The sequence below is a fragment of the Oncorhynchus clarkii genome, chromosome 7, assembly GCF_045791955.1.
Source record: "Oncorhynchus clarkii lewisi isolate Uvic-CL-2024 chromosome 7, UVic_Ocla_1.0, whole genome shotgun sequence".
In the NCBI taxonomy this organism is placed as follows: domain Eukaryota; kingdom Metazoa; phylum Chordata; class Actinopteri; order Salmoniformes; family Salmonidae; genus Oncorhynchus; species Oncorhynchus clarkii.
Genome location: NC_092153.1, coordinates 66,938,162 through 66,950,088, shown reverse-complemented (window position 1 = coordinate 66,950,088; position 11,927 = coordinate 66,938,162).

Genomic DNA, 11,927 nt, shown 5'->3' with positions numbered 1-11,927 from the left:
GTAAATGTTGACAGTTACAACCCTAAAATTATTCTTCGCCAGGCTTGTTATTTCGTAGTGGCACATCGGCCTCTCACCTCCCACTGCTCTTGCCCTTCTCAGGATATCATCGTGTTTTACCTCTGTATATAGTGCCACGTCGTATGCTCCCTCCAACGAGTTGCCTTGGAAACAAAACACGTCCTTCACCGTCAGCTTTAGAATCCCCATCAATATTATCCTTCCAAAAGATTCCCGTCCTAAAGGCTCCATCTCCTTTTCCTTCCAAGCAAACCTAATCGTGTTAGCCAGCCCAATCCCAGGGACCGACCGTGTTGATGTATTTAGCACCATCTCCGCAAGGAGAATGGCGCTCGTTCTCTTCTCTTCCAAAACAAGTGAAAAGAAAAAAACAAATGACTGAGCCTATCTTGTGACAACAAACACAGAGACAGGACCAATCACCCACGAAACACTCAAAGAATATGGCTGCCTAAATATGGTTCCCAATCAGAGACAACGATAAACACCTGCCTCTGATTGAGAACCACTCTAGGCAACCATAGACTTACCTAGACAACTATACTACACCACAATCCCATAACCTACAAAAACCCCAAGACAAAACACACCACATAAATAACCCATGTCACACCCTGGCCTGACCAAAATAATAAAGAAAACACAAAACACTAAGACCAGGGCGTGACAGAACCCCCCCACCAAGATGCGGACTCCCGGCCGCACACCTAAACCCATAGGGGAGGGTCCGGGTGGGCGTGTGTCCACGGTGGCGGCTCCGGCGCGGGACGTGGACCCCACTGGACCCCACAACAAAGTCTTATTCCGCTTACATTGCGTCTTTAGATTGGCGACCCTCGCCGCCGACCTTGGCCTAGTAACCCTAACCAAGGGCCCCACTGGACTGAGGGGCAGCTCGGGACTGAGGTAGCTCGGGACTGAGGGGTAGCTCTGGACTGAGGGGTAGCTCGGGACTGAGGGGTAGCTCGGGACTGAGGGGTAGCTCAAGACTGAGAGGAAGCTCAGGACTGAGAGGAAGCTCAGGCAGGTTAATGGCACTGGCAGATCCTGGCTGACTGGTGGTTCTGGCAGATCCTGGCTGACTGGCGGCTCTGGCAGATCCTGGCTGACTGGCGGCTCTGGCAGATCCTGGCTGACTGGCGGATCCTGGCTGAATGGCGGATCCTGGCTGAATGGCGGATCCTGGTTGACTGACGGCTCTGGCGGATCCTGGCAGACTGGCAGATCCTGGCAGACTGGCGGATCTGGTGGATCCTGGCAGACTGGCGGATCTGGCTGCTCCTTGCTGACTGGCGGCCCTGGCTGCTCCATGCTGACTGGCGGCTCTGGCTGCTCCATGCTGACTGGCGGCTCTGGCTGCTCCATGCTGACTGGCGGCTCTGGCTGCTCCATGCTGACTGGCGGCTCTGGCTGCTCCATGCTGACTGGCGGCTCTGGCTGCTCCATGCTGACTGGCGGCTCTGGCAGCTCCATGCTGACTGGCGGCTCTGGCAGCTCCTTGCAGACTGGCAGTTCTGGCTGCTCCTTGCAGACTGGCAGCTCTGGCTGCTCCTTGCAGACTGGCGGCTCCTTGCAGACTGGCAGCTCCTTGCAGACTGGCAGCTCCTTGCAGACTGGCAGCTCCTTGCAGACTGGAAGCTCTGGCTGCTCCTTGCAGACTGGCAGCTCTGGCTGCTCCTTGCAGACTGGCAGCTCTGGCTGCTCCTTGCAGACTGGCAGCTCTGGCTTCTCCTTGCAGACTGGCAGCTCTGGCTGCTCCTTGCAGACTGGCAGCTCTGGCTGCTCCTTGCAGACTGGCAGCTCTGGCTGCTCCTTGCAGACTGGCAGCTCTGGCAGCGCTGAACAGGCAGGAGACTCCGGCAGCGCTGTAGAGGAGGAAGGCTCTGGCAGCGCTAGACAGGCGGGAGACTCCAGCAGCGCTGGAGAGGAGGAAGGCTCCAGCAGCGCTGGACAGGCGAAGTGCACTGTAGGCCTGGTGCGTGGTGCTGGCACTGGTGGTACTGGGCCGAGGACACGCACAGGAAGCCTGGTGCGGGGAGCTGCCACCAGAGGGCTGGTGCGCGGAGGTGGTACTGGATAGACCGGACCGTGCAGGCGCACTGGAGCTCTTGAGCACCGAGCCTGCCCAACCTTACCTGGTTGAATGCTCCCGGTCGCTCTACCAGTGCGGCGAGGTGGAATAGCCCGCACTGGGCTATGCAGGCGAACCGGGGCCACCGTGCGCAAGGCTGGTGCCATGTAAGCCGGCCCAAGGAGGCGCACTGGAGACCAGATACGTAGAGCCGGCTTCATGACACTTGGCTCGATGCTTACTCTAGCCCGGCCGATACGCGGAGCTGGTATGTACCGCACCGGGCTATGCACCCGCACTGGGGACACCGTGCGCTCCATAGCATATCACGGTGCCTGCCCGGTCTCTCTAGCCCCCCGGTAAGCACAGGAAGTTGGCGCAGGTCTCCTACCTGGCTTCGACATACTCCCTGTGTGCCCCCTCCCCAATACATTTTTGGGGCTGACTCTCGGGCTTCCATCCGCGTCGCCGTGCTGCCTCCTCATACCAGCGCCGCTCTTCTTTGGGGCAGCGATATTCTCCAGGCTGAGCCCAGGGTCCTTCACCATCCAATATCTTCTCCCATGTCCAGAAATCTGGATTTCGCTGCTCCTGCTGCCGCTGACTGTCAACACGCCGCTTGGTCCTGTTGTGGTGGGTGATTCTGTTAAGGTTCTTCCTCTTCCTCTGAAGAGGAGGAGTAGCAGGGATCGGACCAAAACGCAGCGTGCTTATCTTCATACATCTTTAATAAAGATAATACCAATACAATACAAAACAATAAACATAACGTGAAAAACCTAAACAGCCCTATCTGGTGCAAACAGAGACAGGAACAATCACCCACGAAACAATATATTGCTGCCTAAATATGGTTCCCAATCAGAGACAACAATAAACACCTGCCTCTGATTGAGAACCACTCTAGGCAACCATAGACTTACCTAGACAACTATACTACACCACAATCCCATAACCTACAAAAATCCCAAGACAAAACACACCACATAAATAACTCATGTCACACCCTGGCCTGACCAAAATAATAAAGAAAACACAAAATACTAAGACCAGGGCGTGACAATGTACATATAAATATATGGATGAGCGATGGCTGTGCGGCATAGGCGAGATACAGTAGATGGTATAGAATACAGTATACAGATGAGATGAGTAATATTTACCAAGTAAACATTATTAAAGTGCCGTTATTTAAAGTGACTAGTGATACCTTTATTAAGTCCATTTATTAAAGTGGCCAGATATTTGAGTCTGTATGTTGGCAGCAGCCTCTCTATATTAGTGATGGCTGTTTAACAGTCTGGGGCCTTGAGATAGAAGCTGTTTTCAGTCTCTCGGTCCCAGCTTTGTTGCACCTGTACCCAGCTTTGTTGCAGCCTTGCCTTCTGGATGATAGCGGGGTGAACAGGCATTGGCTCGGGTGGTTGTTATCCTTAATAATCTTTTTGGAAGCGTGCATGGCCACGCAGTCAATCAATTGAATTTACCACAGGTGGACTCCAATCAAGTTGTAGAAACATCTCAAGGATGAGCAATGGAAACAGGATGCACCTGAGCTCAATTTTGAGTCTCAAAGCAAAGGGTGTGAATACTCATGTAAGGTATTTCTGTTTTTATTTTTCATAAATTTGCTAAAAATTCTAAAACCTATTTTTGCTGTGTCATTATGGGTTATTGTGTGTAGATCAATGAGTAAAACATTTTATTTAATCAATTTTAAAATAAGGCTGTAACAGACTGTATTGGGCTTATTGTCGTCAATTTTCAGTCTACAAATTATACTGAACTAAAATAGATATACAACATGTAAAGTGTTGGTCCCATGTTTAATGAGCTGAAGTAAAATATCCCAAACATGTTCCATACACACTTAAAGCCTATTTATTTTGGCCACAAATTTGTTTACATCCCCGTTAGTAAGCATTACTCCTTTGCCAAGATAATCCTCCTTCCTACCTGACAGGTGTGGCATATTAAACAGTATGATCATTACACAGGTGCACCTTTGTTCTGGGCACAATAGAAGGCCACTAAAATATGCAGTTTGTCACACAGCACAATGCCACAACTGTCTCAAGTTTTAAGGGAGCGTGCAATTGGCATGCTGACTGCAGGAATGTCCAGCCCAGGACCTCCTCATCTGGCTTCTTCACCTGTGGGATTGTCTGAGACCAGCCACCCGGACAGCTGATGGGTTGGGTTTGCAGAAGTGAAGAATTTCTGCACAAACTGTCAGACACCGTCTCAAGGAAGCTCATCTGTGTGCTCGAAATCCTCACCAGAGCCTTGACCTCATTGCAGTTTGGCGTCGTAACCGACTTCAGTGGGCAAATGCTCACCTTCGATAGCCACTGGCATGCTGGAGAAGTATGCTCTTCATGGATAAATCCCGGTTTAAACTGTACCAGGCAGATGGCAGACAGCATGGCGTTGAGCGGTTTGCTGATGTCAACATTGTGAACAGAGTGCCCCATGGCGTCAGTGGGGTTATGATATGGGCAGACATAATCTACGGACAACGAACACAATTGCATTTTATCGATGGCAATTTGATTGTAAAGAGATACCATGATGAGATCCTAAGGCCCATTATCATGCCTTTCATCCACCAGCATGACCTCATGTTTCAGCATGATAATGTACTGCCCCATGTTACCAGGATCTGAACCCAATTACTGGAAGCTGAAAATGTCCCAGTTCTTCCATGGTCTACATACTCACCAGACATGTTACCCATTGAGCTTGTTTGGGATACTCTTGATCGATGTGCACGACAGTGTGAGAGAGAATAAAGAAGACGGCGCGCGTCTTTATGACCCTATGTCCGGATGCCGCGTACATGTCCAAATATGGGCATCAAGTCAGGACATCCTGGCAGGAAGGTGTCACGTGGTTATGCCAATATAAGTGCATCCTGTTCCTGTTGTCACGTGTTAGAGTGTGTGCTATTTTATGGCTATATTGCATTTATTCCTCATGATGATTGATGTGTAGGGACCTGGTTGAACTGGGGGGGATGTGTTTGAACATTTCAAAGAGGATGGCCCCACACCCACCCTACTTTATTGCCCTTAGGGTTGTTGTCTATGAAGCAGGAATGTCCGGGGGGGAGGGGGGGGGGGGGAATTGTGTTGGCGGCAGACGCATTGTAAATAAGGCCCAGAACAACACATGCGGCCCCAGAACACTAAACAAGATTTAAAAAATAAAACCCAGAACATTAAACAGAAAACCCAATGATAAAAGCATTGAGGACATTTTATATGAGGCCCCTGAATGTTTTAAAGGAGTTTTGGATTCGAGTGATGGACATATGGCTTACATATTCCAACCTGAGGATTCAACTGTGAAGTTTTCACAGGATATCAATCCTTTACCCAGTTGCTCCGGGGAATAAATGATTTGGAACAGCGTTCATTAGAAGTGGATTCAGTGGAGCAAAACGAGTGCAGCCAGTCCCCATCACACTATTGTCAACGTAAGTCCAATAATAAAATCCATAAGAATATTTATACATTAAAAACAAAAAGTGTGCACCCTATATTAAAAGCTATTTTTGTGTTAACAGCTGACAGACCGCAAAGAAGGATCATGGCTGCATTATGGACTCTGAACGACTACGGTGGAGACGATGACATTGATGCTATTCTCCCGTTCTGTACGAATGTTTATTCAAACACACCAAGAACCGAGGCTTTAACTGTCACATCAACTCCCCCAGGAACCTCCAACCGCTTGCTCCATATTCCAGACCCAAACCAGCAACGCACAACTCAGGCTCAAGTGCATTGCGCAGAATCACCCCAGCCCGAAAAGTGTTACTGGGACGGCAACTTACTGCTTGAAAAAACAGGCTACAAGGAAGCCATATATATATATATATATATATTATTAGTTATACATATTTTATTATTATTTATGCATTTTTATGATTGAATATGTTAAAACAATGACAAATAATGAGACATGCCCGGCAGAATCTGGAATGCTTGGTGAAAAAAGTCTAGAGCCCCCGGTTTCCGCGATTTGTCAGAACAGCCCTCTCAAAAAAGCCAAGGTAATTTAATTACGTATTGTTAATATATAGTATTATATCTATATATAATCTATATTATATTGTATGTATTATTTTCTTTCAGACTCCTCCCCGGCGTATAACGACACAGAACACCATACACAATGAGAGCACGCAGAGGATTTTGGCGCACAGGACATCCCGAATAAAACACAGAAACCGGATGATTTCAAAGTTTTAAATTACATTTCAGAGGTAGATGACGTGATGTTATGTGAAGCGGCCAACCTTCTTGATTCCTCCAATTATTTTGTAGAAACACACAAACCTGAAATAGAACAAGCTAGGTTTCTCACAGCCTTTTCCAGGGCTCTAAAATACAGAAAGGTTTTGCTACACAAACAAATGGTGGCTTTACTCGAGCGGCAATACAGTCAGGATCTATCCTTCTGGCATCGAACAATGCCACGTTTGTTAACTTCTTTGGGACTGGGGGGCAGTATTGAGTAGCTTGGATGAATAAGGTGCCCCGAGTAAACTGCTTGCTACTCAGGCCCAGTTGCTAATATATGTATATTATTAGTAGATTTGGATAGGAAACACTCTGAAGTTTCTAAAACTGTTTGAATTATGTCTGTGAGTATAACAGAACTCAAATGGCAAAAAAATCCACCAGGAAGTGGGAATTCTGAGGTTTGTAGTTTTTCAACTCATTGCCTATCGAATACACAGTGTCTATGGGGTCATATTGCACTTCCTAAGGCTTCCAATAGATGTCACCAGCATTTAGAACCTTGTTTGAGGATTCTACTGTGAAGTGGGGGCGAATGAGAGGAGATTAAGTCAGGGCTCTGGCAGAATGCCCTGAGCTGACCACGCGCGTACACGTGAGAGTCAGCTTAAGTTCCATTGCAATTCTACAGACAAAGGAATTCTCTGGTTGGAACATTACTGAAGATTTATGATAAAACATCCTAAAGATTGATTCTATACTTCGTTTGACATGTTTCTACGAACTGTAATATAACTTTTCGTCTGAACTTTTGCATGGACTTGCTAGTGCGTCGTGAGTTTGGATTGTGTACTAAACGCACAAACAAAAAGGAGGTATTTGGACATAAATTATAGACTTTATCGAACAAATCAAACATTTATTGTGGAACTGCGATTCCTGGGAGTGCATTCAGATGAAGATCATCAAAGGTAATTGAATATTTATAATGCTATTTCTGACTTCTGTTGACTACACAACATGACAGATATCTGTTTGGCTGTTTTGTTGCCTGAGCGCTGTACTCAGATTATTGCATGGTGTGCTTTTTCGGTAAAGCTTTTTTTGAAATCTGACACAGTGGTTGCATTAACAGTGACTATATCGCCATCCTTTCCATCTATATGAACTGTTCTCAGGAGGGGCACACAAATGTCTCCTACCCTTTGATAGGATACCCCATCAGCATCCTCTGAGATTTGTACACGTTTATGTATAGGGTTGTAGATCAAGTATTTCCATATTGTTCAGGGTTAGGAGTTCATTCAAGTCTGAGACGATCCTGTTGACGGTTCTATAGAACCCTTTTTAAGCTTAATACGTTTTGGAGGTTCCGATATCCTTTTGCAATAAAAATCAAGGTCCTTATCTTTGATATTATACCAACTATGGGGGTATGTAATATCACTGAGACCTACTTTCCAGGCCTCTGAAAACTCTATAGGCTTTGGAAAATTGGTTGTATAATTCGAACTTTGGTTATTACGATATATATGTGCAGACGCATTACTGGGGAGAGTCAGGTAGAAGCCGCTGTGTTCCATGATGCACTCCTGTGTACACACGAATGATGTTGTATTTATCATGCATGAGGGTTTAAGTTAACCCCCGATGCCTCCACCACATCGTGCTCTAATACCCAACTGTTTAACTTTTGGGGCCAGTTTTTCTCTCTTTTGATCTAGAATCTCCTCCACGTGAAAGACTTTGTCTTTACCCAACTGTACCTTCTGTAGTTCCTTCTCATAAAAAGATCCCTCTATAAGCTCACCATCATAATCTTTTAACTTGTAGAAAGCGGGTATGCGCAGTAGACATTCGGTAACTGTGAACAACTCATCGCTGTAGCCTTGCTCATATTTTTTTGTCGAAAACAGCCCTCAACTTGGATATACGTACCAAGTCCCCCACTATGAATTTAAAATCTATTTTTTTCGTACGGTGAAGGGGGAACAAACCATACAGATTTTAAAGACTTGAAAAGAGTTTTCAGAAGAGACCTCGGAGGGTTTCATACGTATACTCTTATGGTAGCTGTTGTTGTACGCCTTTACTAAATCTTGAACTATATCGATATATCTATGCGTGTTGTGAGCTGTAAAATTTTGCCACATCCGCTCCTTCAGAGTTCTGTTAAAGCGTTCAACAACTGCAGCTTTCAAATCCGAGCCTGTAGCAAAATGTACTATATTGTGCTTCTTCATGAGTTTCTGAAAAGTATTATTAAAAAATGATTTTCCGCCATCAGACTGCACTTTTTTGGGGGCTCTCCTTCCTTAAAGATAGAGTCAAAGGCCCGGGGGACCTCTGCCCCACTCTTATTTTTTAAGACCCTTACAAATGCTATTTTAGAGAAAATATTAGCATGTAGCGATTTCCATCATTTTTATCTGTAAGGGCCTACATGTCATATAGATCCGCCTGAAACTGGGATGAGGATGGGATAGAAAAAACTATATTTCTTGGAAATTGTTTTCGTACAGGTTTATGTATGAGCATCCTGCTCTGATAACTACTCATTCACTTGAGCAGCACTTAACCGGCTACCTGTTTCTTCGGCTATAGCTCTCTGTAAATGCTCCTTACCCCCATAAGACCCAGGGTTAGAGGGGGTAAAATATATGTTTTTCAACATTTGCTCCGCCATCCTTCTTGCCTCTATGGGGTACAATAACGTTAATGAGCCACTTTCAAATAACGACAACATTTCATTTTCATTTTTGAATTTTTATTTTTGCAAACATCAAGTATTACATATACAGACAATTCAGGATTCGTTGCAGGATACTTGTCCCCGTTTTCTCAACTGTCATGCCCTGACCTTAGAGAGCCTTTTTATTTCTCTATTTGGTTAGGTTCGGGTGTGATTAGGGTGGGCATTCTAGTTTTTAGTTTTCTATGTTGGCCTGGTATGGTTCCCAACCAGAGGCAGCTGTCTATCGTTGTCTCTGATTGGGGATCATATTTAGGCAGCCTTTTCCCACCTGTTGTTTGTGGCATCACGTTTCGTATTCTTCTGTTTGTTTTTGGTGAGTTGCATATTTATTAAACATATGGAACTCTAAGTATGCTGTGCCTTGGTCCAATCATTCTAACGATCATGACATCAACGATCCAAGCATGCAATACCCTGTATATTTGGTTAAGATTTACAGGCTTGTGTCGCTGAATTAAAACACTCACATCCGCTATATAAGTATATAAACAACAAATATGATACATGTTACAATTATACAGTGTTTCAAACAAATAAAGTAAAATCTTAGACAAAGTTGTTTCTAGTTCTTCAGAATCATCCACAAGATGGGATACCAGTTGTGTCCATTGTAGACTCTCGCCCGTATGTCGTACATGATTCATGATTTGCTAAATTTTTAGCACACACTCTACATTAGCCCATGTATTGTGGGTTGTGTAGAACGATACATTGTTCACTTTATTTTCAATAATTTGATGCATCACATTTGTAAGTTCTCTCAAAAGTAAAAATGTATTTATTCTCTCTAACATCGTATGCATATAGTTACCCATTTCTTTACATTTAAATAACAAATATGTATTGTCACTCTGTCTCTTGGGGTTTATTGAGTAAAAAAGTCATCACATCAGCCACCACAGCTTCCCTGTATTTATTGTCGTCCACCAGAGTGTGTCGGATTTCTTTGAGTTTCTAGTGGATGTAGATCGCCTCCTTCAGTTCATGTAGGAAAGCCTTGGTTACCCCGTAAACTCTGGGAATAGACGGCACAAGACTCCAGGGCTCTGACCAGTGAAGGTATAAACCTGCAGGACCACAGTCTTTTCACCAGCTCCTCAAAATGGTTGAAGAAGTAGTGTCTTGGGGGCTCGTATAAACACGGATGACGGCGCTGGCTGGAGTGATTGATCTCACTGTCACGATCGTTGAATGAGGAGGACCAAAGCGCAGCGTGTTGAGCGTACATATTCCTTTCTTTCGGATGACGCTGACAAAACAATAACATACAAAAATGACCGTGAAGCCTAAGGGCTATAATGCTACAAACAAAGTCAACTTCCCACAAACACAGGTGGGAAAAAGGGTACCTAAGTATGGTTCCCAATCAGAGACAACGATAGACAGCTGTCCCTGATTGAGAACCGTACCCGGCCAAACACAAAGAAATATAAAACATAAAACACAAAACATAGAATGCCCATCCCCAACTCACACCCTGACCAAACCAAAATAGAGACATAAAAAGGTTCTCTAAGGTCAGGGCGTGACACTCACAACCGATGCATTTTTCTCTTATATACTCTCCATTCACAACGTCTAAAAGTGTGGCTACAGAGGCCTTGATGGTGTCCACAAAAATAGTACTGACCACCCCATCAAACACATCCTCAGGCTGTGTACATGTAGGAGGTGTCGGGGGTCTTGCCTGGGGGGAGTAGAATGGTGGGCTGCGAGGCATAGAGTCCTTAGGGTCTGGCCCCCATGACGTATCTGAGTCCTGGTATGTTGTATCCATGGTATATGCTGAAATGAAGAACCGGAGGCTTTATGGACACTCCTTTCATTGTTGAACCAGTCCTTTGGGTATCAGGGCGTGGTTTACGCAGCCGTGTACTTAGTTTTCTTTGGGGGCTGACCTTTTTGGCTCTGTACAAGAAGAGCGTCCAACAATTCTAACATTTTCAATTCCAGTAGATCCCAACTTTTAAAAGGAATAAGCATGCACAACCTAAAATACCCATCACAAATGTTTTGGTTGCGGGTTTCCTCATTGCTGATATAGAACTCCACGCATCCACATGGAAGTCCATTCTTTCTTTGTATTTTCACCTGGTGAAATACTCTTCCTGAGGAGTCAGGGGTACCTTCCCAACGGGTCTCGTAGCCTGTGAACACGCTATACCCCTTTGTGATAACTCTCAGTTCCACAGCCTTGCGAAAAACCGGTCTTCAAGCCCGTAGTCCGCTCCTAAAGTCTGGTCTGTATATACTTCTCCTTCGGCTACGGTATAGAGTTTCACTCTACAGGCCTGGTAATCAAACTGATACCCCCATTGCTGTCCTTTAGACATCATCACTTGATCTTTCAGCACTGTTGGGGGCGGTATTTGGGTTCTATACACACTTAGAATCCGTTTTTTTTTGGTGCATCGTATATTGTTGCTTTATACTTGGCCCTTTCTCTATGTTTCAGCCGCGGTCCTGCTTCCATTGTTGCGGTAATCACTGCTTTGCCACTGATCACAAAATCCATGTTTATTTTTAAAATATTGTTTAGTGTTCTGGGGCAGCATGTGTTGTTCTGGGCCTTATTTATAATGCGTCTGCCGCCAACACAATCGCCCCCGGACATTCCTGCTTCATAGACAACAACCCTAAGGGCAATAAAGTAGGGTGGGTGTGGGGCCATCCTCTTTGAAATGTTCAAACACATCCCCCCCAGTTCAACGAGGTCCCTACACATCAATCATCATGACAACTTCAAAGGAATAAATGCAATATAGCCATAAAATAGCACACACTCTAACACGTGACAACAGGAACAGGATGCACTTATATTGGCATAACCACG